Source organism: Orycteropus afer, unplaced genomic scaffold (genome assembly GCF_000298275.1).
Source record: "Orycteropus afer afer isolate SDZICR_OR568_19922 unplaced genomic scaffold, OryAfe1.0 scaffold00840, whole genome shotgun sequence".
NCBI classification, from domain to species: Eukaryota; Metazoa; Chordata; class Mammalia; order Tubulidentata; family Orycteropodidae; genus Orycteropus; species Orycteropus afer.
The window spans coordinates 561642-570379 of NW_006922427.1; positions in this window are offsets into that span (position 1 = coordinate 561642).

Genomic DNA, 8738 nt, shown 5'->3' on the forward strand with positions numbered 1-8738 from the left:
AATTGAGGTGAAATCAGAAGGGAGACTGGGCAATCTATTTCTGTAGAATTGATATTCACTTTCACAAAAATCATTCAAATAAAATTTGGCTAATCTAACTAACCCAGAAATAGACCAAATCAAAGAAATGAGCATGCAGAAAAATAATATAATCACTATGTAATTTAACAAATGAAACACTTTTCTTTAAACAGTATCCCTGAGATTAGTTATATATTTGAACTTTTTGACATGAACTGTAGTGAACTCTTCAAGGTATTATAATCTTTTAAGGTGTAATTCAGAGCAATTAGTAGCTTAAAACAACTTTTTAAAATCTGAATGGTTACTGTTATGAATGAGATGGCTTTTCTTGCAACAAGCCATATTTCTGAAACTGCAGAATAAGCTACTACACTGAAAAGCATATTCTTTTCCATTATATGTACAGACCTGTAGATCTTTTTCCATAAACAAAATAATTAATTTAACAATTTATTTCTATTGAGGTATATAGTCTCTCCTATAAAGACATATTTCATTCTTCAAGAAAATGTTATGGGAAATAAAATATTAAGGAAATAGTTGGGGAATGGATATGCAAAATTACAAAGAATAAGATTTCCCTGCCACCTCACTTGAGAATAGTATTAGAGAGTCAGAGCAATCCTATGTTTGGCAAAGGTATAAGTTAAATTATATTACTTATTGGTCATACATATCAAAGAGTCACAAAGACAGAACTGCATATATTCTGAATAGTCAAGCTTCTTAACATGGCACTTATACAAGGAGGCAGAAAAATGCATTCAAAAAGAAATCCAAAACTGTTGAAATTTCTAATTTGAAACACATTTTAGGAGATTTACCACACTGATTTTGCAAGATTGCTATGTTTTTTTTTTGTTTGTTTGTTTTTTGTTTTGCTCAGATCATAAGTCTTCAAACATTTAGCAAAATTTTAGTGGGAAAAAAAGAATCAAATATACAAATTAATTTTCTCATGCTTATGTAAGACTTTCAACCTCTTGAAGGAAATAGGTTGACTGCTTAATCATGGTGGAATTCCCATTTTGTTCTCAGAGACCTTCTGGGAATACTAGGTCTCTAGTCCACAATTAAGCACATTGTATATATTTTAAATGACACATTATTAAGATTCATGTCTGCACTCCAGGTTAAAAAAAAAAAAAAGAAAGAAAGAAAGAACAAAGGGAGAATACTCAAAATATTTTTGTTCAAGTGGAAACAAACAAACAAACAAAAAAAAAATTAATCCTAGCTGCTTGCTCTCCTCGGAAGGAAGGTTGGGCAATCTACTTCCATAGTGAGACCACCTCAGAAACCCAAGGAGGGGTCACCATGAGTTGGTACGACTGGATGGCACATAACAACAACAACAACAACAACAACAGCTGCTTGCTCTAAAAACTTATTTGATTACATTTAAACATTAAAATATGCATATAGATTTAGTCTCCACCTAATTAATAATCAAATAATATATACTTTTATTTTTTCTGTATACAATATGTATAAAAGACTGAAGAATTATGTAATACTGGAGATATTATGTATTAAATATTGCAATATTTTTGTTCCCAAAATAAAAAAGCTTCGTTTCAGTATGGAAATAAGAGACTCAGATTTCTGAAAATCTACAGATCCAATTGGTATGTTGTATCCCCTAAGGGTTCAATGTGCCAAAGTTAATAGAGAGGGATTTGGATCTTGGCAAGGTACTTTTTTGTTCTATTTCAATGATATTTATTCATTCTGGAAAAATTAAAGTGAGATTGAATTGTAAGCAGTCAATTCCCTAATCCAGTTCTATGGGATGTCATATGACAGCTGCTGTGAGCAAGTAGTGCATTATTGTGAGAAGAAAGGTGATTTAGGTTAGAATTTTGAGAGGTTTACTCTACTATGTACACACAGGAATATAACAGACATCAATAAATTCCTATCTTCACTTGCCCCTATTATTATGTAATTTTTATAATTATAACAGACAATTATAATAATATAACATACTCTGTAATTTAAAATAGTTTATCTCATTTTGCTCTAGAATGACTTTTGAAGAAAATTGCAAGGGTCACACAATCATTGAGTCAGTTTTTGGATGAAAAATAGGAAGTTTGGATCCCAAATCTGAGATTTCAACTGAAGAATTGAATGTCATAGATGTTCAACACTTCCCTTACATTCAGTCACTGGTGGAAATATTTCTAGAATATTAAAGTAGCATTCATAAGTTTTGAATAGTGTGAAACTAGTATAGTTTTGAGAACTTTCTGTTAGAATAAGAAAACAAAAATACAAATGTAAAACTGATATGGCATTGGAAGGGACCTGCCTGGGTCAGAGGACCTGCAGCTTAAGTTTCTGTAGTTTTAATGAACATCTACCTCTAAATTTAGATTTGATCCTTACAGTGGATTAGATTATAGATTTTTTATTATTATATCTTGATATTATGTGAGAACAATACTTTATGTGTATTTTGTACTGAAAATTATATGCTGCTTTCCATAGTTATGATAACATTAAAACCTAGAGCTCTTCCTGTGACATAAAAGTGGAGACATCTCCTTAGAGTCCCATACATTAAGGAAGAGAGTAAAAGTGTATTTTGTTAGTGTGAAATAGGGTAAGGATTATTTATTCTGTCTAATTGCAGGAATAGGAAGTTATTATTTGACTCCTTGATTCAGAAATTAACTTTTGTTTTCTCTAGGTACCTATGAATCAGTTCTGACTCAATGCAATCTTTTGCACAAGAAAACAAAACACTGCTTGATCCTATTGTTGTTGTTATGTGCCATTGAGTCATCTCCAACTCATAGCAATCTAATGTACAACAAAACGAAACACTGCCCAGTCCTGTGCCAGCCTCTTGATCCCTACTCTATATGAGCCCATCACTGCAGACACCGTGTCAATCCATCTTGTTGAGGGCCTTCCCTCTTTCACTGACATTCCATTTTACTAAACATGATGTCCTTCTCCAGAGAATGGTCCCTTCTGATGCCATGAAAAAAGTAGGTGAGATGAAGTTTGGCCATTCTTGCTTCCAAGGAGCATTCTGGCTGTACCTCTTCCGGGAAAGATTTGTTAGTTCTTTTTGTAGTGCACAATACTTTCAGTATTCTTTGCCAAAACACAACTCAAAAGCATCAACTCTTCTTCAGTCTTCCTTATTCATTGTCCAGCTCTCACATGAGTAGGAGGTGATTGAAAATGCCATGGCTTGGGTTAGGAGCATCTTAGTCTTCAAGGAGACATCTTTGCTCTTAAGCACTTGATAGAGGTCTTTTACAACAGATTTTCCCAAGGCAATATGTCTTTTCATGTCTTGACTGCTGCTTCCATGGGAGTTGACTGTAGAACCAAGTAATATGAAGTCTTCAACAACTTCAATTTTTCTCCATTCACCATGATGCTGCTAACTGGTCCAGTTGTGAGGATTTTTGTGATCTTTATATTGAGGAATAATGCATACTGAAGACTGCAGTCCCTAATCTTCTTCAATAAGTCTACCAAATCATCCTAACTTTCAGCAAGCAAAGTTGTATCATCTGTGTATCTCAGGTTGTTAATGAACCTTCCTCCAATCCTGATGCCACATTCTTCTTCATATAGTCCAGTTTCTCAAATTATTTGTTCAGCGTACAGATTGAATAAGAATGGTGTATTCCCTTCCTCACTTAAAACCATGCAATATCCCCTTGTTCTTTTTGAACAACAGCCTTCTTGGTCTATGTACAGGTTCTTCATGAGTACAATCAAGTTTTCTGGAATTCCCATTCTTTTCAATTTTATTCACTATTTGTTTTGATCCACACAATCAAATTCTTTTGAATAGTCAATAAAACACAGGTAATCATCTTTCTGGTATTCTTTGCTTTCAGCCAGGATCCATCTGACATCAACAATAATATCTCTTGTTCCACATCCTCTTCTGAATCCATCTTTTTTTCTGGAAGTTCTCTGTCAATATACTGCTGCAACCATTTTTGAATTATTTTCAGTAAGATTTTACTTGCCTGTGATAGTAATTACATTGTTTGATAATTTCCACATTTTGTGGGATCATCTTTCTTTGGAATGGTTGCAAATACAGATATGTTCCAGTCATTTGTCCAGGTAGCTGTCTTCCAAATCTCTTGGCATAGTCAAGTGAGTACCCTCAGAGAGGCATCTGTTTGTTGAAACATATCAATGGGTATTCTGTCAATTCCCGGAACCTTGGTTTTTGCCAAATCCTTCAGTGCAGTTCACTTCATCCCTCAATACCAATGATTATTGATTATATATCACCTCCTGAAATGGATGATCATCTACCACTATTTTTTAGCACAGTGACTTTGTGTATTCCATCCATCTTCTTTTGATGTTTCCTGCATCATTCAACATATTACTCATGGAATCTTTCAGTATTGCAACTTGAGGCTTTAATTTTTTCCACAGTTCTTTCAGCTTGAGAAATGCCAACCATGTTCTTCTGTTTTGGTTTTCTAACTCTAGGTCTTTGCACATGTCATTATAATACTTCACTTTGTCTTCTTGAGCTGCACTGTGAAATCTTCTGTTCAGCTCTTTTTATCTTGTCATTTATTCCATTTGCTTTAGCTACTCTCCATTCAAGGGCAAGTTTTAGAATCTCTTCTGGCATCCATTCTGGTCTTTTCTTTCTTTCCTGTCTTTTTAATGACCTTTTGCTTTCTTCATGGATGATGTTCTTGATGTCATACCACAATTCCTCTGTTTTTCTGTTATTGGTGTTCAATGGATCTATTCTTTAGATGGTCTCTAAATTCAGGAGAGATACAATCAAGGTCATACTTTGGTTCTTATGGACTTGTTTTAATTGTCTTCAGCTTCAACTTGAAATTGCATATAATCAGTTGGTGGTGTGTTCCACAATCAGCTCCAGGGCTTGTTTTGGCTGAAGATACTAAGCTTCTCCATCACCTCTTGTCACAGATATAATCACTCTAATTCTTGTGTGCACATGCATAGCCACCATTTGTGTTGCTGGAAAAAGGTATTTGCAATAAAAAAGTCCTTGGTCTTAAAAAAAATTCTCATTAAATTCATTTATATCACCAAGGCCATATTTTCCAACTTCCAGTTGTTCTTTGTTTCAAACTTTTGCATTCCAAACACCAGTGATAATTAACACATCTTGATTGTATGTTCAGTAAATTTCAGACTACAGATATTGGAAAAAATTACTTCAATTTCCTCATCTTTGGCTTTTGTGGTTGGTGCATAAATTTGAATAATAGTAGTATTAACTTTGCTTGCTGAAAGTGAGGATGACTTGGAACACTTACTGATGAAAATTAAAGACTAAAGTCTACAATGTGGATTACACTTCAATATAAATAAAACAAAATCCTTACAACTGGACCAATAAGGAACATCACAATAGATGGAGAAAAGTTTAAGTTATCAAAGACTTCATATCCTTTGGTTCTACAATCAACACCAATGGAAGGAATAGACAAGATATAAGAAAACATATTGCATTGGGAAAATCTACTGCAAAAGACTTCTTTCAAGCACTGAAGAGCAAAAATATCTCCTTGAATACTAAGATGCACCTAACTGAAGCCATAGTGTTTTAAATCATCTTATATGCATGTGAGAGCTGAACAATGAACAAGGAAGATTGAAGAAGAAGTGATACTTTTGAGTTGTGGTATTGGTGAAAAATGCTGAAAGTACTCTGGACTGCTAAAGGAACTAACAAATCTGTCCTAAAAGAAGTGTAGGCAAAATGTACCTTGGAAGCAAGGATGGCCAGACTTCAACTCGCCTCCTTTCATCACGTTATAAGAAACTACCATTCTCTGGAGAAGGATATTGTGTTTGGTAAAGTGGAGGGAGAACTAAAGAGAGGAAGGACCTCAGCGAGATTGATTGACATTGTGGCTGCTGTGATGGGCTCAGGTATGGTAAGGAACATGTGGCTGGAACAGGACCAGACAGTGTTTCGTTCTGTTTTACATAAGGTTGCTATGAGTCGTAGATGACTCAATGACACATAACAAGAATAGTATTAACTTGTCTTCCTCATAGGTTTGTGGGTATTATCCTATCACTGACAGCATTTGTACTTCAGTATAGACTTAATATATTCTTTGTGATGATGAATGCCATGCCATTCCTCTTCAATTTGTCATTCCTGACATAATACATCATATGATTGTCTAATTTAAAATGGTCAAAATCAGTCCATTTCAGCTCACTAAACCTACAATATTGATCTTCATGCCTTCAATTTCATTTTTGACAACTTCCATTTTTCCTAGTTTCATACTTCCTACATTCCATGTTCTGATTATTAAGGAATGTTTGCAGCTCTTTCTTCTCATCTTGAGATGTGGCACCTCAGGAAATGGGGGTTACAAAAGGTTTATTCTATCCACATCATTAAGGTCAGCTATACTCTGAGGACGCAGCTCTTCTCTAGTCATATGTTGAGTCCCTTCCAACCTGAAAGGCTCATCTTCTGGCACTATATCATAATATTTCAGGGCTATTCATAAAATTTCCAGTAATCAATGTTTCGCTGCTATTCATAAGATTTTCACTGGCCAATTCTTTTAGAAGTGGATGCTCTCTTCCTTCAACCAAGTCTGTTTTAGTCTGGAAGCTGCTGAAACCCATAGTTGTCCACCATAGATAACACTGCTGGCATTTGGAACAGCAGTGGCATAGCTTCTAGCCTCAGAGCAACACTCAAGCTATCACAGTATGAGAAACTGACAGCCAACTTTGTCTCCCTTATGTGTTCCAAACTGCATTTCCTGGTCTCCCCTGTCCTGTTCACTTACCCTGCCTGCTTCCTGGGCACACCCTGCACACAAATACCAGCCTTCTGATGGTCCTGGACCTGGCTTACTGCAACCTGCTTCTGGGAAGCTCCCTCCATGTACACAAACTCTTGTCTTCTGCTTGGTCCTGTATTATCTACAAAATTGTCACCATGCTTAAGTCCATCATCATGGTCACTATGTTAATCCCTCTGTTTGATAGTCTTCCCCTTTTTTGCTGACCCATTACTTTACCAAGCATGACATTTTTCTCCAGGGGATGTTCTTTCTGAGAATGTGATAAAGGGCAGGAGATGAAGTCTCGGTATCCTCTTCCAAGGAACCGTGTGACTGTACTTCCTCCAGGACAGATTTGTTCCTTCTACCAATCCATGGTACATTCAATTTCCTTCACAACACCACAACTCAAATGCATCGGTTATTTTTCAATCTTCATTATTTATTGCCCAGCTCTTCCATGCTTATGAGAATATTGAAAATACAATGGCTTGGGACAGGCACAGCTTGATCTTCAAGGTGAAATCTTTGCTCTTTAACACTTTTAAGAGATTTTTCGTAGCAGGTTTACCCAGTGCAATACATCATTAGATTTCTTGACTTGTGATTCCATGGTTGTTGATTGTGGATCCAAATACCATGATAATTATAATCTTTCCTCCATTCATGTAAATCCTCAGGTGTGAAGATTTTTTTTTTTTTACATTGAGATCCATTCCCTACTGATGGCTGTAATCTCTGATCTTCATCAGTAACTAACTGCCCCAAGTCTTCTTCACCTTCAGCAAGCAAGATTTTGTCATTTCCATATTGCAAGTTGTTAATGAATGTTCTTCCAATCCTGATGCTATGCACTCCAGTTTCTCAGAGTATTTGCTCAATTTACATATTGTTTAAATATGATGAAGAAATACTACAACACTGGAAAATACTTTACCTGATTTTAGTCCTCATTGATGCAGTCCCTTATTGTCCTGTTCAAATGACAACCTCTTGATCTATGTACAGGATCCTCATGAATACAATCAAATGTTCTGGATTTCCCATTTTTCCCAATGGTATCTACAATTTGTTATGATATGCATAATCAAATATCTTTGGATAGCCAAAAAAACACAAGCAAATGTATTTCCGGTGTTCTTTGTTTTTAGACAAAATCCATCTGACATCAGCATTGATATCCCTCATTCCATGTCATTTTCTGAAATTGGCTTAAATTTCTGGCAGATCTCTGTAAATGTACTGCTGAAATCATTTTTTTTAATTATCATCAGCAAAATTTTACTTGTGTGTCATATTAATGATATTGCTAGATGATTTCCACATTCTTTTGGATCACTTTTCTTTGGAAAGGACACAAATATCAATCATTTTCATTTGGTTGGCCCAGTAAATTTTTTGGCATAAATGAGTGAATGCATCTAGAGTTGCTTCTATTTGTGGAAACATCACAATGGGTATTATGTGAATTCCTGAAGACTTGTTTTTCACCAATTCCTTTAGTGTGGCTTTGACTTTTTCCTTTAATACCATTGGTTCTTGATCAAACATTACCCCCTGAAATGGTTGAAATTCAATCAATTATTTTGGCTACAGTGACTCTGTGTATTTCTTCCATATTTTTTTGATGTTTACTAAATCATTCAATATCTGGCCTATAGAACCTTTCAACATTGCAACTCAAGGCTTGAACTTTTACTTCAGCTCTTTCAGCTTAAGAAATGCTGAGTGTGTTCTTCCTTTTTGATTTTCCAACTCCAGGTTTGTGCATATTTCACTATATATATATATATATATATATATATATATATATATATATATATATATATATATATATATATATATATATATATATAGAAAGAGAGAGAGAGAGAGAGAGTAGTTAAATTTGTGCATCAATTTGGCTGGGCCTGG